The sequence below is a fragment of the Sphaeramia orbicularis genome, chromosome 14, assembly GCF_902148855.1.
Source record: "Sphaeramia orbicularis chromosome 14, fSphaOr1.1, whole genome shotgun sequence".
NCBI classification, from domain to species: Eukaryota; Metazoa; Chordata; class Actinopteri; order Kurtiformes; family Apogonidae; genus Sphaeramia; species Sphaeramia orbicularis.
In genome coordinates, this window is record NC_043970.1 from 45,712,529 (window position 1) to 45,738,374 (window position 25,846).

Below are 25,846 nucleotides of genomic sequence, written 5' to 3' on the forward strand. Positions count from 1 at the left end.
AAACTCAAACTGAAAGTACTTATGCAGTTGAAACTGAAATGAAAACCAGAATAAAGACTAAATAAAAGTAAAAAATAATCATTTAATTTAGTTAAGCTCTATACCGTCACTGTCAGGTGGAAACCTCTCATGTCTGAAACGGTTATTTTTCAAGAAAGTGGAAAAATTACGTATACTCTAAAGAAATGAATGGAGTTAACCCTTTATCTGTCCTACGGAGATGGGCCCGTGTGTTGTTCATAATGTTTTGAACCAAAAGAGGCCGCGTGCCCCCCCCCCCCCGGCACACACATCCAATAGTTTTTGTTTTGTTTGTGTTTTGTTCTGCTTTGTTTCATTTTCTTTCGTTTTGTCTGTGTGTAAATTTGTTGGTATGAATCTGTCTGATGTGATACTTCAGTCTGTTGTCTTTGTCTTATGACTGTATGTTGAATGTCTATGTGTCCAATAAATAATAAGTAAAAAAAAAAAAAAAAACAGTAATAAAGTCTTGTTGTGTCCTCCAATAACACACTAAGGTTGAACTTTGAATTGCAGAGTATTTTTATAAAGGGTTCATTCTGGACCTCAGACTCACTGGAATAACTGATTTCAACAGAACATGAACAAACAGCAAAGACAAAAGGAAGAAATTAGATGTTAGAATGAAAATAAATCTGACTTAATGACCTTAAATCACATCTGACCTGGTTCCAACATGAAACATGAGCCCACAGAGGAAGAAAACACTCCACAGCGGTCAGAAACAACAATCAGCTCCAGACCCAGGCTACATGTTTGGTTGTGGCCTTCGGTAACATTACATAAGCGTGATGGTATCTGCACTCAGCAGCTCCTGTTTCAGGGACCAGAGCAGGCAAAGGCCTCTTCCTCTTCTAAATGACTTTGTCTCAGAGGAAGTGCAGATCTGGCCCCTCTGGGCTCAGATAAGAGATCTGAATGTGTGATTAAGGCCCCGCCCTCCCAGCGCCAGGAAACTGGACAGAGAGTCTGTGGATGTTTGGAGGAACTGAGGATACTGGAGTTACGTGCTCAGCCGACCGTTCTGTGTGTGCAGTCTGCGCTGGTGTGGACTCCAGAGCTTTGACCTGCATTAACTGAAATACTGCTCACGTGCAAAGAGGTCCATTTAACCCTTTATAGGGCACTCACAGAAATATTCAACCCTAGTTTGTGATTGGACATAACAAGACTTACTATTTTTTTCTAAATTTTTTATTGTTATATAGAAAGTCAAGGTCAATGAATTATTAATATTATATCCTAGCACTTTCAAACATTCCATTTTAAATGTATTATCGTGTTTATTCTGTTGTTTTACTTGGTATTTTCATTTCACTGTTTTTAACTGTACAGCTTTTTTTTTTTTAATGTCTTTTTAATCTATTCTTGTATTTTTGTCAATCATGTTGCTTTTTTTTAATTGTTCTGTACGACACTGTTTTTAACCCTTTCATGCACAGTGGTCACTCCAGTGGACAGTTATTCTACAGTTGTTCTCTTGTATATTCATGGATTTTGTCGTTTTAATTCCATTTCAGCCGACACAGTGGATGCTAATGCACCACCCCATACACTGTAATTCATACTATGAAAACTATGTAAATTTGCTGTTCTTCATAAACCTGATCTGCAGTAACATGTTTGAGTGGAAATCAGTTGCTTATTATTATTATTATTAGACTGTAATTAACAGTTTGTTTTTTTTATACAAAAAGTTTTTGTTTTTTTTTTTTAAATTTTTTTTATACAAATTATCTGTTAAAAAGTGAGAAAATATCAGATTAGCTGCATTAAAGATGTTTTCATTTCATAGTTTTCACACACTATAACAGTAAATATGTTTCTCTACTTCAAAAATTAAACACATGGTTTCCAGCGGAGTGGACATTTTTGCAACTCCATGAAAAATAGGTTCATAAAAAAAAAAAAAAAAAAAATAATCACAGTTTTTTTTAATGCTGAGAGGAATAAAAACACTCAGGAAAAAAAGAATATTGATTAAGGCTCTTATAATTCATGCATGAAAGGGTTAATTGTACACCTGTTATTATGTCTTTTTAATTTATTCTTGTATTTTATTCTTTTATTTTAGATTTTCTCCTGTAAGTCGCTTTGGAAAAAAGCATCTGCCAAATGCATATATGCAAATGTAAAATTATTATTATTATTATTATTATTATTATTATTTTACTTTGGAACAGTCTGGACATCCAACACAAGCAATGCCAAAATATCCACAGATTTAAGGTGGTATATAAACATATGGTCTGGTCCCAGTGTAAAGACAGAGGGTCTTAATACTGATGTTACATCAATATTCTGTCTTATAATGTTAATGTGTGTTTGTTGTTCCTCATCTAGTTGGTATGTGCTGCCCTTTACCCTCTGGTATTGTTCTTACCATTGTTGGCGTATACTGTCTTTTACCATTTGTGGTATTGTAGTTTTGTTTTTTTCTTACCATTGCTGGTATGTAATTATTATAATGTAAATTGACGGCTAACTGTTACCTGTGATAACACCACCAGAAATGTACGTTGTTTCTATTTTTCACACACATTTCAGTTCTATAATGTTAATACTGTTGAATGAGTTCATTCTAATTTGGTATAGGCCTATTTTGTTCATTTTGTTCATTGTTCTGGCTTGAAGTCTGAGGACAGGAGTGAGTATTTAAAATGTTATTATGTTCAGTTATTTGATGATGAGAATGGGGGTGGGATAAAATAACTTTTCTTCTTCCCACTCCTTCTCAAGTATAGAGGAATGATTTTGGAATTTTGAATTTGCATGTTATTCTGTAAATGCTCAAAATAAACAAATAAAATGAAATGAATGAAATGATCTCCACAGCTTTTGATAAATCAAATTTGGAGCTGAAAACTCCCATTTTGACCTTATAGTTCATCTAGAAGGATTGTATTAATTTCTTTCAGATGTTTTATTATTCATATTCAATGCATGTATTAGTCATTTAGTTTTCCGTTTTTGAAAATGAGCAAAGTTAGAAAACATGAAATATTAAAAACCAGAAAAATGGAGAATGTAAGCCCTTCTCTTTAAGCTGTTACTGTACATATTGATTTAATCCCTAAGTCTCAAAGTTAATTAGTAACCAGAGAAACATTCATGGCCTAACTAATCTCACCCAGAGAGTCCAATTAGTCTGAGCCGGAGCCGTCAATGTATTGATCTGACAAAACAGCTTCAAAATGTTCAAACTAATTTGCCAACATCAAAAATGTACTTCCTATCTCTGTCTCCCAGCTGAAAAAATAAAATAGTTTAAAACACAGAAACAGTCACGGCCAAGCTATTAGATAAACTTTAAAGTGACTGATGGTTGTGAACGCACATACAAGACTTAAACCTATCGACTAATTAACAGCTCAAGAGGAAAAATGAAGTAATTACATTATGAAACGTGAAGCAGCAATGAAAGCACTCCTGTCAAGACAGAGAGCGAGAAACGATTAACCTCTTTAACTTGGAATTAATTGACGCAAATTAAGAACCATCACGTGCTTAAGATGTGCGTAAGTAGAAGTCGTAGAGTTTTCTGAATAGTCTTTACATACAACAGAAACAGGAGTAAGTACCTGAAAGTAAGTCCTCGGTTCTGTTGGCTCTTATAGGTCAGGGGTGTCAAACTCATTTTAGTTCAGGGGCCACATTCAACCCAATTTGATCTCAAATGGGCCGGACCAGTAAAATAATACCAGTCTAAAAAGTAAAATTATATTTTGATCAGGTTTACATCTATAAAGTTTCCTTAAAAATGTGAATAACATGAACAACTTGAATTGTCTTAAGAAAAACAAGCGCAATTTTAACAATATTCAGCCTCGGTTTATCAGTTTATCACTTACACGTGTGCATTACAATTGCACAAAATATTGGAATTAAAACAGGTTGTAGAAATCCACTGGATTTTTGCCCAAATGAATATAAAGATAGTTCTGCAGCACCTGGAGGGTTCAAATTCAAACTGTATGAACTATTAGGGTCCAAATACACAAATAAATGAACCACAGACTAATAAAAGTGGGTTTAGATAAATATGAGCCCCTTAAATAAAGACAAACTGACAAATATTATGTAGCCAGTGATTAATATAAAAGACTTTTGACTCTGAAAACCATTATGGAATGGTTTTTCATTTAAGTAAAAATAATAAATATTGTGAGCATCAACTTTTTTTTTAAGCAGTAAAAAGTGATAGTGTGTGGGTACTGTTGAAAATGTGTATTTAGATCATAAAAAAATGATCTAAATATGAAAATAAAGCACGTAGCTTATGTCTAAATGTAATGATTCAATTTAGCCGACTTTTTCAACTGTTATGGTCCAAATACACAAATAAATGTAACAAAGATAAATATGAGCCCTTTAGTGCACAATTCTATCTATCTATCTATCTATCTATCTATCTATCTATCTATCTATCTATCTATCTATCTATCTATCTATCTATCTATCTATCTATCTATCTATCTATCTATCTATCTATCTATCTATCTATCTACCTTTTTTCTAAATCAGTTGATTAAATGTGTAATTGTGTATGGGTTGAGTCCAGGGCCTTTTTTTTTTTTTTTTTAGTCCCAGTCCGTCCCTGGGTTCAGCTATCCCTGTCTGTCAGAGCAGTGGCTCCGACATTAGATGTCATCTATATTAGGTGTCATCAGTTTCCATAGTGTAGTGGTTATCACGTTCACCTAACATGTGAAAGGTCCCTGGTTTGAGACTGGGTGGAAACGGGCTTTCAGGTATGTGTGTTTATTTCAGACACAAACATAATGGAAAACAACTAACAAAACAGGAGATAACTAAAAATAAAAAATGGGACAACTGTTGTGCCTGAAAGGGAGAAGGAAGTAGCCATGTAACTTTCTTATGAAGGGTTTTATTATCTTTATGTGACCTCACCTTCTAACTCACTTGCTGAACGTGAACAGTGACTTCTTGTGCTTGGCTTTCTGCAGAGTTTAGACTTGACTTGTTTGATTTTCACACATATTTCATATTAAGTCTTTCAAACACACAAAAAGTAAGACAAACACTGAGAAACATAACAGAGGTATAAGACACCACAAAAAATAAATAAATAAACACAGTAAATAAATAAATACATTAAAATTAAAATAGAAAAATAAAAATTAAAGGGTTCCACTATGTAATTACCCAATCACTTTGTACAGAGCAATAATATATCTTTTTTTTTAATGATTCAATATATATTTCATTATAATTAAAACACTACACACTTTTCCTAATAAAAATCAAGTTCAAATAAAATGCAGGATATAATATCTGACAGGGCATATCTTGATTGGCCCGATCATGTGACCGCATGCATTACTACGCTTCAACCTGCCCGGACATAGTCGAAACCGAACCGAACAGAAGATGGAAAGATTTTTTCACCTGCCTGGCCCTGCTAAGACATCACCAAGAGAAAAATGTCTCCGTTTTGAATGTCTGGGATAACCAGAAATTTGTGATGTTAAAATGGGGTCACGTGCCAAACAAGGTTGGGAACCACTGATCTACATGATCTGTGGATAAAACATAGGAAAAGACATGATTTACATCAAAAATGCAAAATACAGAGGGTAACACTGGTCAACAACTAATTTATTGTTTAAGTTTTTTTAGGTTATTTTGGATAATTTTGGTGTGCTGAATCCAAAAATCAAATTAATTTTGCTCAATCAGGTCAACTTTCTTAACTATGCTACATATTGGCTTTTTAACATTTTTGCTTACATTTATGGGCATTTTCACATCATATGATACAAAATTCTTTCATATTTCTTGCAATAAACGAGTTCTGAAGATTTTGCTTTTGCCAATTAATGTTTTTTTTAATATTACAGGTGAATGAAATGGCTTCGACTAGATGATCTTGAAAAAATAAGCCTGACGTATTCTGCTACATCTGCGGTGAATAAACCATTGTACCTAACAGGGATCAAGTCACAAGTTTCATAAAGTGTGCTTACCAATCTTATTTTGGTATTAAACTTGGTGACCAAGATAAAGTTTACAAAAATGTGATCAATTTTGTGAGAAGATCAAATTTTTCAAAATCATATTAGCAAAAAAAACCTGACCTGATTGAGAAAAACAGATGTCATTTTTGGATTTAGGGTCCTAATTCAGTTGAAAAAACCTAGACAACTTGCAAAAAATATTTTTTTGTAACCCAGTGTAATTTTATTTAAAAAACTCGTGATGAATCAGTTAAGAAAGGTAGAAATAGACAAAAAAAATCATTTGGGAGCTGTCGCAAAAGTAGCACTGGGTCTTCATGGGTTAACTTATAGAAAACTCAAGCCATAAAACCAACTCTGACCACTTGAAAAGCCATTTGAAACAAAACTACACTCACAGTGGCAGATAAAAACCCACAAACCCACACAGCTTAATGCTGTAAGGTCTTGACTTGTTCTGTACTTTAGTTATGATATGGTGCCACTAAAATAATACAGCCTTGAACTGAACGAGCAGAACATGGTCTGACTCATGTCTGACATGGACCCTCAGTCTTTCAGATGTCTCTGCATTAGCTCATCTGTAAACTCCAGCCTGAACTCTGTTACTCTCTGTTGCTAACAACACGATCCTGAGAGCGTGTGCCAGTGGAAAGATGACTTTAGTGACTTCAGATAAACACTGTGAGGTTACAGTGAAGCCTGTTGGAAGCACTACAGGGTTATTTCAAAGACACAGATATGAGGCGGCTCAGTCAGCAGAGCAGCAGGAAAACCAAACGATGGAGAACAGACGTCTTCATACTGTTTTTAATCTAAGGCTACGTTTAGAGTACAGCCAAATGTGGCCTGTATCTGAATACACAACCACGCAAACACGCACTGTGTTTGTGACGTTTGTCGCATTTAGATCAGATAGATAGGTAGGTAGGTAGGTAGGTAGGTAGGTAGGTAGTTAGATAGATAGATAGATAGATAGATAGATAGATAGATAGATAGATAGATAGATAGATAGATAGATAGATAGATAGATAGATAGATAGATAGATAGATAGATAGATAGATAGATAGATAGATAGATAGATAGATAGATAGATAGATAGATTGACAGACAGATAGATAGATAGATAGATTTAATATTTAAAGTAGGAATAGTACTGAATGCTCCTTTAAAATGGATGGATGGATGGATGGAAGACTGATGATGAATGAATAAGGGAGGGAAGGAGGATGGATGATGGATGGATGGATGGATGGATGATTGCTAGATGGGTGGATGACAGATGGACAGGTGGATGGATGATGGATGGATGGATAAAAGGATGGATGATAGATAGATGGGTGGATGACAGATGGACAGGTGGGTGATGGATGGATGGATGGATGGATAAAAGGATGGATGAGAGATAGATGGGTGGATGACAGATGGACAGGTGGATGGATGATGGATGGATGGATAAAAGGATGGATGATAGATGGGTGAATGACAGATGGACAGGTGGGTGATGGATGGATGGATGGATGATAGATAGATAGATGGGTGGATGACAGATGGACAGGTGGATAATGGATGGATGACAAAAAAATAAAGGATAGATAGATAGATAGATAGATAGATAGATAGATAGATAGATAGATAGATAGATAGATAGATAGATAGATAGATAGATAGATAGATAGATAGATAGATAGATAGATAGATAGATAGATAGATAGATAGATAGATAGATATTAAACTAATTTTAGGTAACATCACATATCTCCTGTCATGGAATTAACACATCATGCCTAATTTTATTGTGATGCCCCATTGGATGCATTCTCAAATGCAACAAGGCTTTCAAAATGTAAACACTGTCTGTGCAAAGAATACATACTTGAACTTAAGTTGTGGAAAAAATGCCATATTTATTTATTTTCTCTCCCTCCCTCCATGAGTCTATTACAGAGTGGCAACTCTACTGTACAATTTTGAAAACTACACATTTCTTTCAGCTACAAACAATGCTTCATTTACGTGTCAGTAAATGCCGGCGAAATCAAGGCATTATTTTATCGGTTTTAATGATAGGCAAAAAAACCAATAACGATATTCACAGATATTACATTTTTATGCCAATATCAGACTGATAATATCGGACATCCCTACTTTATATTCATTTGGGCAAAAATCCAGTGGATTTCTACAACCTGTTTTAACCCTTTCATGCATAGTGGTCACTCCAGTGGACAGTTCTTCTCCAGCTGTTCTCTTGTATATTCATGGGTTTTGTTGTTTTAGTTCCATATCAGCCAACACAGTGGACACTTATGCACCATCCCATAATAATACACTGACATTCAGACCATTGCTGTAACTGTACTGTTCGAGATAAACCTGATCTGCACTAACATGTTTGAATGGAAATCAATTGTTATCTGTTAGAAAAAAAAGTTTTGTTTTTTTTTTGCATATTATCTCCATGAAAAGAGTAATAACTAGCATTAGAATATGTTAAAATGTGAGAAAACATCAGATTTTATTTTATTTCATTGTTTTCATATCACTTTCAGATATTGGGTTTTAAACATGTTTCTTTACTTCAAAAATTAAATGCATGGACATTTTTGTAACTCCATGAAGAAAAAAAAAAAAAAAAAAAAAAACTTGATCACATTGTTTTTTTCATGCCTATGGAGGAATAAAAACACTCAAGAAAAAAATCTTAGCTGAGGTTCTCATAATTAATGCATGAAAGGGTTAATTCCTGCTAAATTTGTTGCATTGTATAACTAGTTATATCACAACATTTGCACATATAAGGTCGAGACTTCCGATGAACTTTTCTCAGAGTACGCCATAAAACTTCGTGCCCATTACCTAAAATGTTCAGCTGTTGTTTAAATGGGACAGAGCAGCACAGCCAATAACCTAGAGGGGGCGGGGCCTGAAGTAGCTTATGTGCATTTAAAAGGCCGGTGCTCAAAACTACCTTTCTGGTGTCATTACTCAGAAATAGGGTTGAAGATGGACCTGTGGAGTTGAAGTAATGAAGAATTCAGACCCAAAAAGAGCATTTACAGTTTATGTAGACCACAGGGAAATGTTTGAAAATGAAGAATTCTATTAAAAAAAAGCAAAATATCACTGCTTTAAGACCTGCTGTCTGAACTTAGCTGAATACTGCACATATTTGTAAGTGTCAGTAGGAAAATTACCTGCCAAAACCTGTCTTTATTTGTCAGATAAGATGAAACAAACTGCATAAAAGTGGAATAAATATCAGAAAGTTAATACAATATGTCTGCGGTGGTTAGAGAGTGAGAAATAAATCAAGAAATGATTACATCAGCGTGGTCCGGGAGGGCTTAGTCAGTCATTTACTTAAATTTAGGATGTGAGTCATCAGTGACAGGTGCTTAAAAATACCCTGAAGGCACTTAATCACACATCAACTGCACCCAGGCAGTATTTCATTAAAGCCGGACATGACTGACAAGAGCAACGACTCCTTTACCTATAAAGAAAAGGAATGTCAACTTAAGTTAGACAGCCAAATTACATCTGGTTAAGATTAACACTTGCATATTTAATTTACATATATATTTCCCCATGTGTTCATGAAAAATGTTCCCCTATTAATATAAGACTTTACTGCTCTGAAGACAACACGATAAACAGGTGTCACTTGTACTGTGCTTCTTTGAGCTGTTTTCTACATGTTATAACAAAAATAATTCGTCTGAAATCATGCAAAAGCGCACAATTTGTAGTTGAATAACACTGGTCAACAACAAATTTATTGTTGAAGTTTTTTGAGCTGATTTAGGATCATTTTGGTGTGCTGAATCCAAAAATCACATTAATTTTGCTCAATCAGGTCAACTTTCTGAACTATGCTACATATTGGCTTTTTAACATTTTTGCTTACATTTACGGGCATTTTCACATCATATGATACAAAATTCTTTCATATTTCTTGCAATAAACGAGTTCTGAAGATTTTACTTTTGCCAATTTATGATTAATATTTTTTTTTAATATTACAGGTGAATGAAATGGCTTCGACTAGAAGATCTTGCAAAAATAAGCCTGACGTATTCTGCTACATCTGCGGTGAATACATAATAAATAATAAATACATCCTGTTAGAAAATGATTTTTTTTTTTCTCTTAAAACCTATTTTGGGTGAGAATTATATAAAAAAATCAACTGATAAAGTCACAAAAATGTAATCAATTTTATGAGAAGATCAAATTTTTCAAAATCAAATTAGCAAAAAAACCTGACCTGATTGAGAAAAACAGATGTCATTTTTGGATTTAGCGGTGCAAAATGGTCCTAATTCAGTTGAAAAAACCTAGACAACTTGCAAAAAACATTTTTTTGTAACCCAGTGTTATTTATTTTGCCAATTGTGGGTCCTCTATCAGCTGCAGTAATGACACTGTACATTGTTTTCTTTCTTTCTTTTTTTTTTTTTTTTTTTTTACTAATTAATTCAAATATTGATTATTTCTGACTCTTTTTTAATTCAAAGCCAAAATAATTAAATATAGCGACCTTTGTGCAAGTTTCTAGGGTGGTTTCTACTGTGCAGTTTGCCAGTCAAATTACAGATTTCATGATTTACAAACATTGCGATAGGATCTGTTTGGTCCAATCCCCCAACACTAGTATATGTTATGTAATAAAAGGAAAAGGCGAGGCTCATGATAAAACTGGCCTACACCAAACAACTAAATGAAACCAAAGAATGTAGATTTGACTAGAATGGAACAGACTTGGAACAATTTGAGTAGCGGTTGCACACAGTTCTGAGAAATTAACTTTCAGAAGCGAATACAGTCAAATTACATTAAAGTGAAGAAATATCTCCATAAATCTCTTCAAAAGGCCACGCGTTTAAAGTAACCCACACACATTCAGAGAGATTCCTACACTTTCAAACAAGAGAAAAAGCTTTTATTCAGACTCAACGGATCACACTGCGCTCGTGGTGCTTTGTGGCCCACGGCCTTCAGACAAAAAAGAGCTTTCAGTCGACGCCGGAGTGCCTCAAATTCCATTTTAACCTCATGAATCTGAGCAGAAAAGGCCACCAGCACGGACGAATACTGAACCACACATCCAATACTTATATACAGTCACGGAAAAAAATGATTAGACCATCAAAAGTCGTCAAAAACAATGCTTATGCAATTAAGTACTAACTCCTGTGTGTATCATATGACTAAAACAGACAGAAAAGGAAACATGGAATGACTAAAAGCACTGTTTTTGTCAGTACAATGCCATAGATATTGATGTAAGAACTGAAGTGATTTTGGTTATTATCAAGAAAACATGGAAATGGATAGATATCAGCTCTGAAATTAAACTACTATGAGCTATTATTGTTGTTATCGTTATATTTGTCCAAACAAATGTACTTTTAGTTGTACCAGGCATTAAAATGAATAAGCAATTTAAGAAAAAACAAGGGGTGGTCTAACAATTTTTTCCCGTAACTGTTCATCAAATACCTTTTCTATGTAGCTTCTTGAACATTATTCAGATCAGACATTTTTAATCACTTATTTTCACACTACTCATACGACTTTAGAGATTTTTTCCCCTACACATATCATGGTTTTCTGTATGATTACAAAGCTCAGGCAAAGCACCCAAGGCCTTTTGGATCACATATGACTGTAAATGAAAATCACTGTAAAGAACATAAACACAAACTTTCACCTATAAAATGACTTTTCATTTCTTCGTAAGCCATAAAGACCCAGTGCTACTTTTGTGGTAATTCCAAATGATTTTTTTTCCTCTATATTTAACATTTCTTAATTGATTTATCACCATTTATAATAATGCCACCGCTATTGATGTAAGAACTGAAATGATTTTAGTTATTATCAAGAAAACAAGGAAAATGGACAGATACCAGCTCTGAAATTAAACTGCTCAGAGCTATTTTTGTTGTTATCGTTATATTTGTCCAAACAAATGTACCTTTAGTTGTGCCAGGCATTAAAATGAACAAGCAATTTAAGAAAAAACAAGGGGTGGTCTAATAATTTTTTCCCGTGACTGTTCATCAAATACCTTTTCTATGTAGCTTCTTGTACATTATTCAGATCGGACATTTTTAATCACTTATTTTCACACTAATCATACGACTTTAGAGATTTTTCCCCCTACACATATCATGGTTTTCTGTATGATTACAAAGCTCAGGCAAAGCATCCAAGGCCTTTTGGATCACATATGACTGTAAATGAAAATCACTGTAAAGAACATTAACACAAACTTTCACTTATAAAATTACTTTTCATTCCTTCGTAAGCCATAAAGACCCAGTGCTACTTTTGTGGTAGTTCCCAAATGATTTTTTTTCCTCTATATTTAACATTTCTTAAGTGATTTATCACCATTTATAATAATGCCACCGCTATTGATGTAAGAACTGAAGGGATTTTAGTTATCATCAAGAAAACATGGAAAATAGATAGATACCAGCTCTGAAATTAAACTGCTAAGAGCTATTTTTGTTGTTATCGTTATATTTGTTCAAACAATTGTACCTTTAGTTGTAGCAGGCATTAAAATTAACAAGAAGGACTTCCGGTTGCAGCCACAAAGATGGCATCTTAAAAACTTTCTCCTCCCCGACAATTAGAATCAAATTGCTCTTTATACTTATCAAACTCGATTCGTATTAACTAGAAAAGATGGATAAGGGCAAGATGTTGATGCGGGACGGGCAGACTAAAATAAAACCCAAGAAAAGTATACAGAATGCCGACCAACATGACGGTGATACCCAAGAAGGCTCACGAGCTAACGCTAGCTGTAGCTCACCGGCTAGCACTGACGTAGAGGAGCTGGACGCAGAGGTCAGTCTGAAAACTATACTTACTGAAATAAGAAGTTTTCGACAACACAATAAGCAACAACTCGGGGAAATTAAGGAAGAAATCAGTAAAGCAAAACTGAGACTTGAAGAAGCAGAGGAGCGGATTTTGAATACTGAGGAGAGGATCCAATCGATGGAAGAAGTGATGGAGCAGTTAGTGAAATTACAGACTTACCTAGAAGCTAAACAATCCGACCAGGGGGGGAGATGCAGACGAAACAATATCAGGAATTATTCCATACCGGAGGGGTCTGAGAACGAGTCTCCATCCATGATACAGTTTGTTGAGGAGCTACTGAAACGCAACCTTTCCCTGACCGATAATATGGAACTCCAGATTGAACAGGCACACCGAGCCATGAGACCGGCACCACGACAAGGAGCCCCTCCAAGATCCATCATAGTAGCATTTCAAAGCTACAGAATAAAAGAGGAAATCCTTCGTACGGCGTGGCAGAAGAAAGGATTTGTTTGGAAGAATGCTCAAATTAATTTGGATAACGATTACGCACCGAGTGTACTTAAGAAAAGACAAGAATACGCGGAGGCAAAGAAAGTTTTGAAAGAAAAGGGGATTCGTTTCCAGACACCCTTCCTGGCCAAACTTCGAGTTTTCTACCCAGATAGCACTCGTCTGTATAACACAGCAGAAGAAGAGACAAAGGAGATGGCAGAGATGGGGCTCGACGTTACAGTGATTAAGCCGCCGGAGTCACTTGTGGAGCGGATCAGGAGGCTGACATGGACCGTCAGCGGAGGACGGAGGCAGACTCAGAACCGTAAACAACGAGGGTCAACATACAAGGACAAACTCCAGAAGTTCATCCGGGATCCATCACAGAGAGACCAGGATAAGGCTGAGCAGACTATAACATAATCGTTGTTTAAGGGGAATGTACTTTTGAAGAAGTGCTTGGACATTTCAGCTATTAGTTTGGACGTTTAAAACTGCTCCACAGACACATTATGGTGTAATATTAATTTTTTGGCTTTAAAGAAGTAAGTTAAAAATGTGCAATATTTGGGATTTATGATTATTATCTATCTAAATTGTTTATAAAGAGCCATAATGATTGTAATAAGTAAGTTGGGGATTGATTGGACATTTTTGGGGTTTGTTTTGTTTTTCTTTTTCCTTAGTTTTGTCGCTACCATGGAGGAGATCTATAGTGAAATAATGGTGAGGCTTACCCCCAGGAAGGCTGCTGTAAAATATCATATACAGGGTTCCTTTGTGAATCCTACTTTTGGAAGTTTGGACGATTATTTGTGTTTTTTGCGCAAGGTTTTAACCCATAAAGACCCAGTGTGACTTTTGTGTCAGTTCCCAAATTAATTTTTTGTACATTTAACCTTTCTTAATTTATTTATCACCATTTATGGTAATATTATCTTCCTTATGTTGCACTTTTTCCAGTGTAAATCAGGTATTTTCATATATTTATTCCTCTGATCATGTAGATGTTCATTAAAGATCAGATTAAAGTTGAGGATTACTGTATCAGAAACTGAGAAAACTGAAGAAAAAGTGACTTTTTCAGTCAAATCTAACCTAAACCCAGTGTGTTCATCCACTGTCATTGATGCAACTCCATGGGTTTTACTGGTGAATCAATGTTGTGGAAGATGATGGTGTTTCCGTGGTAACTATGGAGCCTCTGAATGTCTATATGGGCCATATCTGAAGACCATGAAAAGATGACAATCTGTATTTTACACCAATTATTTGCATGTATTGATAGGATTAATGGATCAACACGTATTAAACAGTTTAGATCAGTTGATGGTTTTGATCACCAGAGGATGTTTGGGTCTTTATGGGTTAACCTTGTTTAGTCACTTTGTTTACTATTTGTTTGCTGCAGTTCAGAGCAGCATAAGGGCTGTCATGCAAACTCTATCCAAAAATATTCTGGTGTTCCATCACAACAGTAATGACGCGTAATAATATAAAAGTCATCTCCTACAATGTTAACGGTGTCCTGAATCCAATTAAGAGAAGTAAAATATTTTCAAAATTAAGAAAGGAGCAAGCACAAGTAATCTTTTTACAGGAAACACATTTAACAGAAGCTGAACATGAAAAACTGAGAAGAGGGAGTTTTAAACACCTATTCTGCTCTTCGTATAGGTCAGGACACAGAAGAGGAACTGCTATTCTTATCTCAAACCGAATTTAATTTGAACATATTTCAGAGATTAAGGACAAAGAAGGGCGATATGTAATGATTGAAGGAAGGATTGAGGGGGTGATGGTAACCCTGTTCAGCATATATGCCCCACCAGGAAGCGATTGGTCTTTCTATAAGAAAATATTTGATATCATGTCTACAGAATCACAGGGTGTGCTTATATGTGGAGGTGATATGAACATTAGACTGACAAAGATGGATTCATCTGGTTCTGGTGTAGGACACAATAAAAACATAATCAACAAAGTAAATTCTATCATGGAAGAAATTGGTATTACTGATATTTGGAGGGAGCTCTACCCAACTAGTCAGGATTATACCTACTACTCTGCACCACAAACCACCTATTCTAGAATTGACTATTTCTTGATATTTAAAAAAGACCGGCTCAGAATTCAATCATGTGATATTGGAATAATTGATATATCTGATCACTCACCAATTACAATGATAATTCATGTAAGTGACAATAGGAAATCTACATTATGGAAATTAAACTCAAGCATATTGAATAATGCTCAGGTAAAAGGAGCATTGGAAAAGGAGATAGAAATGTACTTTATGGAGAACGACAATGGAGAAGTTTCCCCACCTATGGTGTGGGATGCAAATAAAGCAGTAATGAGGGGAAAAATTATTTCCTACTCCTCACAATTAAAGAAGCATAAACAAGAGAAGCTCAATAGTTTAAATTTTCAACTTAAGGAATTACAAAAACAGCATAAAGATGGATTGAAATCAAATAATGGAGTGGCAATTAAAAAACTGCAAAATGAAATAGATAAGATATACTTGGAGGAAGTTAAAAAGAAATTGGTATTCTTAAAACAGGGACATTATGAGGCAGGTAGTAAGGCAATGAAATTATTAGCTTATAAATTCAGGAAAAAACAAGCAGATAATACTATTACTAAAATAAGGAACTCTCATACAAAGAAAATACAGTATAAATTAGAGGAAATCCAACATAGCTTTTAAGAATATTACAAAAAAATTATACTCACAATCAAAACTAGACAGTGTAGAGGAAATACAAAAGTTTTTACAATTCTTGAATTTAGCTTCAGTCACGCAGGAACAAAATAAAATTGTAGTAGCAAACATACGGAAAATGAAGTGAAAGACGCTATATCAAGACTTAAACCACATAAGAGCCCAGGCTCAGATGGCTTTACGGCTGAATGGTACAAATTTTACAGTGAACAAATAACTCCAAAATTGAATCAGATATGTAACTGGGCACTTCAAAAGGGAGAGATCCCCCCTCATGGAGGGAAGCTACGATTTCAGTAATACCAAAAGAAGGTAAAGATAATTACCTCCACCAAGGAGGTTATGTTTTTGCCAGGGTTTGTTTGTTTGTCTGTCCGTTAGTGTGCAACATAACTCAAAAAGTTATGGACAGATTTGGATGAAATTTTCAGGGTTTGTTGGAAATGGGATAAGGAAGAAATGATTAAATTTTGGTGGTGATCGGGGGTGGGGGGGCCCACGGGGGGGGGGGTGCAGACCAGAAAATTTCATCAAAATCTGTCCATAACTTTTTGAGTTATGTTGCACACTAACGGACAGACAAACAGACAGACAGACAAACAAACAAACAAACAAACCCTGGCAAAAACATAACCTCCTTGGCGTGGGGGGGCCCATGGGGGGGGGCCACTGATCAGCCTTGGCGGAGGTCTGCGCTCTCCGAGTGCTTTTCTAGTTTATATTGTAAACAGTATCGGCCAATTTCAGTATTAAATGTAGATTATAAAATATACATGTCCATATTAGCAAAAAGAATTGAAAAAATTCTACTATCCCTCATCCACCTGGACCAGACAGGTTTCATCCACCAAAGACAGACCCAAGATAGTCTGAGAAGGACACTACATATTATGTGGGATGTACATAAAAATAAGATACCAACTATGTTTATGGGATTAGATGCAGAGAAGGCATTTGATTCAGTCAGATGGACCTTTTTGTATGAGGTGCTGGATAAGTTTGGATTTAATAAAACTCTAATACAGGCTTTACAAGCAATATATAATAATCCAACAGCAAGAATTAAAATTAAAGCCCCAAGCGGCATCTTAAGGCCCTCGCCACGGGCACGTACAGAACAAGTACACTACCAGGCAAAAGTTTGGACTCACCTGGTTTTTCTTTATTTTTATGACTATTTCCATTGCAGATTCTCACTGAAGGCATCAAAACTATGAATGAACACATATGGAATTATGTAGTTTAAAAAGGTGTGACAAAACTCAAAGCATGTTTTATATTTTAGATCCTTCAAAATAGCCACATTTCGCTTTTATTACTGCTTTGTGCATTCTTGGCATTCTCTCAATGAGCTTCATGAGGTAATCACCTGAAATGTTTTCCAAAAGTCTGGAAGGAGTTCCAAATGATGCTGAGCACTTGTTGGCCATCTGTGGTCCATCTCATGTCATTTAAATAAGAAGGTGAGTCCAAACTTTTGCCTGGTAGTGTATGTCCATCGTTCAGCAGGTGGCACTGTAGCACCAAATTTTATGTCTTCGGATGAATGGGTGTAGGCCTGGGAGATTGACAATTGACTCAATTTTGAGACAAATCAGTGTTCGTATCTCCAAACTAAAGACATTTTTGTATAAGTAAATCTGTAGGGGGCACTATGCAGCTAAAATTAAATTTCTTCCATTGAATGGGTGTAGGACTGCGAGATGTACCACTGAGTCAAATTTGAGCCAAATCGGTGTTCGTATGTCCGAATTAATGCAATTTTCATGACGGTAAATTTGTAGGGGGCGCTATCGAGCGAAATGGCAATTTCTTTTGATAAATGGGTGTAGGCCTGGGAGATTGAAAATTGATTCAAATTTGAACCAAATTGGTGTTCGTATGTCTGAAGTGAAGTAATTTTCGTATAGGTAAAATTGTAGGGGGCGCTATAGCTCCAAATTTCAAATTTTTCTGATAAATGGGTGTAGGCCTGAGAGATAGACGTCTGAGTCAAATTTGAGCCAAATTGGTGTTCGTATGTCCGAACTGAAGCAATTTTAATAAAAAAATTTAAAAAAAAAAACTTGTAGGGGGCGCTGTAGTGCAAAATTTCAGTTTCTTTTGACAAGTAGGTGTAGGCCTGGGAGACAGATGTCTGAGTCAAATTTGAGCCAAATCGGTGTTCGTATGTCCGAACTGATGTCATTTTTGTTAATGTACATTTGTAGGGGGCGCTATAGTGCGAAATGTCAATTTCTTTTAATAAAGGGGTGTAGGCCTAGGAGATGGACGTCTGAGTCAAATTTGAGCCAAATCGGCGTTTGTCTGTCTGAGCTGAAGCAATTTTTGTAATGGTAAATTCCCGAAGAAACTTTGCAAAGTTTGCGATGTCTTCACACAAAAACGGTGACACTGATCCCAAGAATTTGGCTAACTTTTGATGTGCCACTTCTCTAGATACTGTACACCGATTTTGAGCTCATTCGGCCAAACGGCCAAGGAGGAGATAGTTAAAATATGTCAGCGAAAACGCTGACTCAGCATTTTGGAAATTTCAAACCAATATGGCCGACTAAGGGTTGATTTTGGGGCGTGGCCATAATAATATTTTTTGTTTGTCTCCTCATGATGAATCTGTGCACCGATTTTCGTGGCTCTATGACAAACTTTACGTTGGATGTGCTCCCATTGGCGAAATGCATTTCCACTTTTCAAGGGGGTGCTGCAGCAACATTTCTTTACCGACATCTACGAAACCTACATGTAAATTCAATTTCTCGCACTTCTGAATTTTAGGCAAAATTTGGTGAGTTTTCGTAAATGTTCAGGGGGTCAAATTTGAGCTCAAAGAGCAGGAGAAGAAAAATAAATAAAAATAAATAATAAATTAAAGCCGCAAGCGGCATCTAAAGGCCCTCGCCACGGGCACGTCCAGTAGAAGTATGTCCATCGTTCAGCAGGTGGCACTCTAGGACCAAATTTCAATGTCTTCTGATGAATGGGTGTAGGCCTGGGAGATCGACAACTGATTCAAATTTGAGGCAAATCTTTGTTTGTATGTCCGAACTAAAGAAAGTTTTGTATAAGTAAATCTGTAGGGGGCGCTATGCAGCTAAAAATAAATTTCTACCATTGAATGGGTGTAGGTTTGCGAGATGTACCACTGAGTCAAATTTGAGCTAAATCAGTGTTCGTATGTCCGAATTAATGCAATTTTCGTGAAGGTAAATTTGTAGGGGGCGCTACTGAGCGATTCATTCATCTACGAAACCTATATGTAAATTAAATTTCTCGCACTTCTGAATTTTAGGCAAAATTTGGTGAGTTTTCGTAAATGTTCAGAGGGTCAAAATTGAGCTCAAAGCGCAGGAGAAAGAAAATAAAATAAAATAAAATAAAAAAAATAAAGCCGCAAGCGGCATCTAAAGGCCCTCGCCAAGGGCACGTCCAGTGGATGTATGCTCATCGTTCAGCAGGTGGCGCTCTAGCCCCAAATTTTGTGTCTTCTGATGAATGGGTGTAGGCCTGGGACATTGACAATTGATTTGAGACAAATCAGTGTTCGTATGTCCGAACTGAACAAAATTTTGTATAAATAAATCTGTAGGGGGCGCTATGAGCCAAAATTCAATTTGTTCCATTGAATGGATGTAGGCCTGTGAGATGTGCCACTGAGTCAAATTTGAGCCAAATCGGTGTTCGTATGTCTGAACTGATGCAATTTTCGTGAAGGTAAATTTGTAGGGGGTGCTACTGAGCGAAGTGGCAAGTTCTTTTGATAAATGGGTGTAGGCCTGGGAGATTGAACACTGATTCAAATTTGAAACAAATTGGGGTTCGCATGTCTAACGTGAACTAATTTTCATAAAGGTAACATTGTAGGGGGCGCTATGGCGCCGAATTTAAAATTTTTCTGATAAATGGGTGTAGGCCTGGGATATAGACGTCTGAGTCAAATTTGAGCCAAATTGGTGTTCGTATGTCCGAACTGAAGCAATTTTAATAAAAAATATTTAAAAAATTTTTGTAGGGGGCGCTGTAGTGCAAAATTTCAGTTTCTTTTGATAAATAGGTGTAGGCCTTGGAGACAGATGTCTGAGTTACATTTGAGCCAAATCGGTGTTCGTATGTCCGAACTGATGTCATTTTTGTAAATGTACATTTGTAGGGGGCGCTATAATGCGAAATTTCAATTTCTTTTAATAAATGGGTGTAGACCTGGGAGATAGACGTCTGAGTCAAATTTCAGCCAAATCGGTGTTCGTATGTCTGAGCTGAAGCAATTTTTGTGATGGTAAATTTTTGAAAAAACTTCGCAAAGTTTGCCACCTCGTCACACAAAAACGGTGATGCCGATTCAAAAAATTCGGCTAACTTTTGATGCCCCACTTCTCTAGATACTGTACACTGATTTTGAGCTCATTCGGCCAAACGGCTTAGTAGGAGATAGTTAAAATACAACTTCAGCGAAAACGCTGACTCAGCATTTTGGAAATTTCAATCCAATATGGCCGACTAAGGGTTGGTTTAGGGGCTTGGCCATAATAATATTTTTTGTTTGTCTCCTCATGATGAATCTGTGTACCGATTTTCGTGGCTCTACGACAAACTTTATGTTGGACGGGCTCCCATTGGCGCAATGCACTTCCACTTTTCAAGGGGGCGGTGCCGCAACATTTCTTTACCGACATCTACGAAACCTATATGTAAATACAATTTCTCGCACTTCTGAATTTTAGGCAAAATTTGGTGAGTTTTCGTAAATGTTCAGAGGGTCAAATTTGAGCTCAAAGCGCAGGAGAAAGAAAATAAATAAATAAAAAAATAATAATAATTAAAGCCGCAAGCGGCATCTCAAGGCCCTCGCCAAGGGCACGTCCAGTGGAAGTATGCTCATCGTTCAGCAGGTGGCACTGTAGCCCCAAATTTTGTGTCTTCTAATGAATGGGTTTAGGCCTGGGACATTGACAATTGATTTGAGACAAGTCAGTGTTCGTATGTCCGAACTGAACAAAATTTTGAATATATAAATCTGTAGGGGGCGCTATGAGCAAAAATTCAATTTGTTCCATTGAATGGGTGTAGGCCTGTGAGATGTACCACTGAGTCAAATTTGAGCCAAATCGGTGTTCGTATGTCTGAACTGATGCAATTTTCGTGAAGGTAAATTTGTAGGGGGCGCTACTGAGCAAAGTGGCAATTTCTTTTGATAAATGGGTGTAGGCCTGGGAGATTGACAACTGATTCAAATTTGAGCCAAATTGGTGTTCGCATGTCTAACGTGAAGTAATTTTCATAAAGGTAACATTGTAGGGGGCGCTATAGTGCGAAATTTAAATTTCTTTTAATGAATGGATGTAGGCCTGGGAGATGGACGTCTGAGTCAAATTTCAGCCAAATCGGTGTTCATATGTCTTAGCTGAAGCAATTTTTGTAATGGTAAATTCACGGAGAAACTTTGCAAAGTTTGCAACATTGTCACACAAAAACGGTGACACCTATCCAAAAAATTCGGCTAACTTTTGATGCCCCCCTTCTCTAGATACTGTACACCGATTTTGAGCTCATTCGGCCAAACGGCTTAGTAGGAGATAGTTAAAATACGACGTCAGCGAAAACGCTGACTCAGCATTTTGGAAATTTCAATCCAATATGGCCGACTAAGGGTTGGTTTAGGGGCGTGGCCATAATAATATTTTTTGTTTGTCTCCTCATGATGAATCTGTCTACCGATTTTCGTGGCTCTACGACAAACTTTATGTTGGATGCGCTCCCATTGGCGCAATGCATTTCCGCTTTTCAAGGGGGCGCTGCCGCAACATTTCTTTACCGACATCTACGAAACCTATATGTAAATTCAATTTCTCGCACTTCTGAATTTTAGGCAAAATTTGGTGAGTTTTCGTAAATGTTCAGAGGGTCAAAATTGAGCTCAAAGCGCAGGAGAAAGAAAAATAAGACCAAAAAAAAAAAAAATTAAAATTAAAGCCGCAAGCGGCATCTAAAGGCCCTCACAAAGGGCACGTCCAATGGAAGTATGCTCATCGTTCAGCAGGTGGCGCTCTAGCCCTAAATTTTGTGTCTTCTAATGAATGGGTGTAGGCCTGGGAGATTGACAATTGACTCAAATTTGAAACAAATCAGTGTTCGTATGTCCGAACTGAACAAATTTTTGTATAAATAAATCTGTAGGGGGCGCTATGGAGCCAAAATTCAATTTGTTCCATTGAATGGGTGTAGGCCTGCGAGATGTACCACTGAGAAAAATTTGAGCAAAATTGGTGTTTGTATGTCCGAACTGATGCAATTTTCGTGAAGGTAAATTTGTAGGGGGCGCTATTACGCAAAATAGAAATTTCCTTTTTATAAATGGGTGTAGGCCTGGGAGATTGACAACTGATTCAGATTTGAGTCAAATTGACTCAAATTTGAAACAAATCAGTGTTCGTATGTCCGAACTGAACAAAATTTTGTATAAACAAATCTGTAGGTGGCGCTATGAGCCAAAATTCAATTTGTTCCATTGAATGGGTGTAGGCCTGTGAGATGTACCACTGAGTCAAATTTGAGCCAAATCGGTGTTCGTATGTCTCAACTGATGCAATTTTCGTGAAGGTAAATTTGTAGGGGGCGCTACTGAGCGAAGTGGCAATTTCTTTTGATAAATGGGTGTAGGCCTGGGAGATTGACTACTGATTCAAATTTGAGCCAAATTGGTGTTCGCATGTCTAACATGAAGTAATTTTCATAAAGGTAACATTGTAGGGGGCGCTATGGCGCCGAATTTAAATTTTTTCTGATAAATGGGTGTAGGCCTGGGATATAGACGTCTGAGTCAAATTTGAGCCAAATTGGTGTTCGTATGTCCGAACTGAAGCAATTTTAATAAAAAATATTTAAAAAAATTTTGTAGGGGGCGCTGTATTGCAAAATTTCAGTTTCTTTTGATAAATAGGTGTAGGCCTGGGAGATAGACATCTGAGTCAAATTTGAGCCAAATCGGTGTTCGTATGTCCGAACTAATGTCATTTTTTTTAAATGTACATTTGTAGGGGGCGCTATAGTGCGAAATTTCAATTTCTTTTAATAAATGGGTGTAGGCCTGGGAGATAGACATCTGAGTCAAATTTCAGACAAATCGGTGTTCGTATGTCTGAGCTGAAGCAATTTTTGTGATGGTAAATTTTCGAAAAAACTTCGCAAAGTTTGCAACCTTGTCACACAAAAACGGTGATGCCGATTCAAAAAATTCGGCTAACTTTTGATGCCCCACTTCTCTAGATACTGTACACTGATTTTGAGCTCATTTGGCCAAACGGCTTAGTAGGAGATAGTTAAAATACAATGTCAGTGAAAACGCTGACTCAGCATTTTGGAAATTTCAATCCAATATGGCCGACTAAGGGTTGGTTTAGGGGCGTGGCCATAATAGTATTTTTTGTTTGTCTCCTCATGATGAATCTGTGTACTGATTTTCGTGGCTCTACGACAAACTTTATTTTGGACGCGCTCCCATTGGCGCAATGCATTTCCACTTTTCAAGGGGGCGCTGCCGCAACATTTCTTTACCGACATCTACGAAACGTATATGTAAATTCAATTTCTCGCACTTCTGAATTTTAGGCAAAATTTGGTGAGTTTTCGTAAATGTTCAGAGGGTCAAAATTGAGCTCAAAGCGCAGGAGAAATTAAAAAAAAAAAAAAAAAAAAAAAATAATAATAATCTGAGCAAGAACAATATAGCCGTTTCCGTGGCAACCACGTATTTGGCCTTATTTGAAAGCTCTCGAGCTCCCCTACATGTCTGTGGGGTCAGATGTCACATGTCGTGCACTTACACCCATGTGACTGACCCCGAGTGGGCGTGTCCCATTGACTCCCATTCATTCTGTGCAGGTGTAAATATGCGATTTGTGCACATGTCATATACATCTTCGGAAAGGTCTCAGTGCCGTGAATGTGAATGTGTGTGAGAGTGGCGACAGTGGCGAAAGGCGACCGCGTCACTGGCGATTTTGTCCCCATGCACCCACTGTAGACTCAATAGGCCCTGCGCCGGCTTTACTCGGCTCGGGCCTAAAAATAAATAAATAAAGAAAAATAATAAGAATCTGAGCAAGAACAATATAGCCGTTTCTATGGCAACCACATATTTGGCCTTATGTTAAAGCTCTCGAGCTCCCCCGCATGTCTGTGGGGTCAGAGGTCACGTGTCGTGCACTTACACCCACATGACTGACCCCGAGTGGGCGTGTCCCATTGACTCCCATTCATTCTCAGCAGGTGTAAATATGTGACTTGTGCACATGTCATGTACATCGTCGGAAAGGTCTCAGTGCCGTGAATGTGAATATGTGTGAGAGTGGCGACAGTGGCGAAAGGCGACCGCGTCACTGGCAATTTCGTCCCCATGCGCCCACTGCAGACTCAATAGGCCCTGCGCCGGCTTTACTCGGCTCGGGCCTAATAAATATTAAAAAAATATATAATAATAATCTGAGCAAGAACAATATAGCCATTTCTATGGCAACCACATATTTGACCTTATTTGAAAGTTCTCGAGCTCCCCCACATGTCTGTGGGGTCAGATGTCCCGTGTCGTGCACTTACACCCACGTGACTGACCCCGACTGGGCGTGTCCCATTGACTCCTATTCATTCAGAGCAGGCGTAAATATGCGATTTGTGCACGTCATGTACATCTTCGGAAAGGTCTCAGTGCCGTGAATGTGAACATGTGTGAGAGTGGCGACAGTGGCGAAAGGCGACCGTGTCACTGGCGATTTCATCCCCGTGCGCCCACTGCAGACTCAATAGGCCCTGCGCCGGCTTTACTCGGCTCGGGCTTAATAATTAATGGTAGTCTCTCAAAAAGCTTTACATTAGAGCGTTCATGTAGACAGGGTTGCCCATGTTCACCACTTCTCTTCGCCATCTTTATTGAGCCTCTTAGCCAGCATATCAGACAAGCTCCAGAGATCAAAGGTGTGAAGACAGCAGGAGAGGAGCACAAATTGTCCTTATTTGCAGATGATGGTTTATTTGACCCAGCCTTTAACATCTCTACCAAGCCTAATGTCATCCTTAGAAAAATTTGGCCAATTATCAGGTTATAAATTAAATGTTCAAAAAACCCAGAGTTTGACCTTCAACTTTAATCCACCAAAGTACCTTTTGACTGAATATGGTTTGAGATGTGACACAAACACAATGAAGTACTTAGGAGTTAACCTCACTCATGATGTTACAAAATTATTTGAAGCTAATTACGCCCCTTTAAATTTGAAATTAAAATCAGAAATTTCTCGATGGAACCACCTACCATTCCTTAGTCTAACTTCAAGGATTGAATCGATTAAAATGGTTATTCTTCCCTGCCTACTATATCGCTTTCAAACACTACCGATTGAAATAAATGATCAGCAATTTATAGAGTGGGATAAGCTGATGTCCCGTTATATTTGGATGGGTAAGAAACCTAGAATAAAATATAAAGTTATGCAACTGACAAAAGAAAAAGGAGGTAATGGCATTACCAAATTTAAGAGATTACTATTATGCAGCCCAATTAAGACCCTTGGTATGTCTCTGTGATCCACAATTTAAGGCAATGTGGAAAGAAATAGAGGAGGGAGAATCTTCAGGACCACCATTACAAGCCACAATAGCTGATAGTAAACTGAGAGACAACCTTCTGGACAGAAACAACCCTTGGATAAAAGTAACTCTAAAAATCTGGCAAAAGCTAGTTAAAAAATATAACCTGAAGGATGCAGAGAAGATATTGCGGTG

General features: G+C 37.0%; 1 protein-coding gene and 1 non-coding gene across 4 annotated transcripts in view; one reads left to right on the top strand and one right to left on the bottom strand.

Annotated features, from left to right (window-relative positions):
- Positions 1–25,846, bottom strand: part of LOC115432711 (rho GTPase-activating protein 7) — a 356,226-nt gene that overhangs the window by 99,349 nt on the left and 231,031 nt on the right. The gene's annotated exons all lie outside the window — the stretch shown is intronic.
- trnav-aac (transfer RNA valine (anticodon AAC)) lies at positions 4,691–4,763 on the top strand. Its single transcript has one exon. It is a non-coding gene; the product is annotated as a tRNA-Val (tRNA).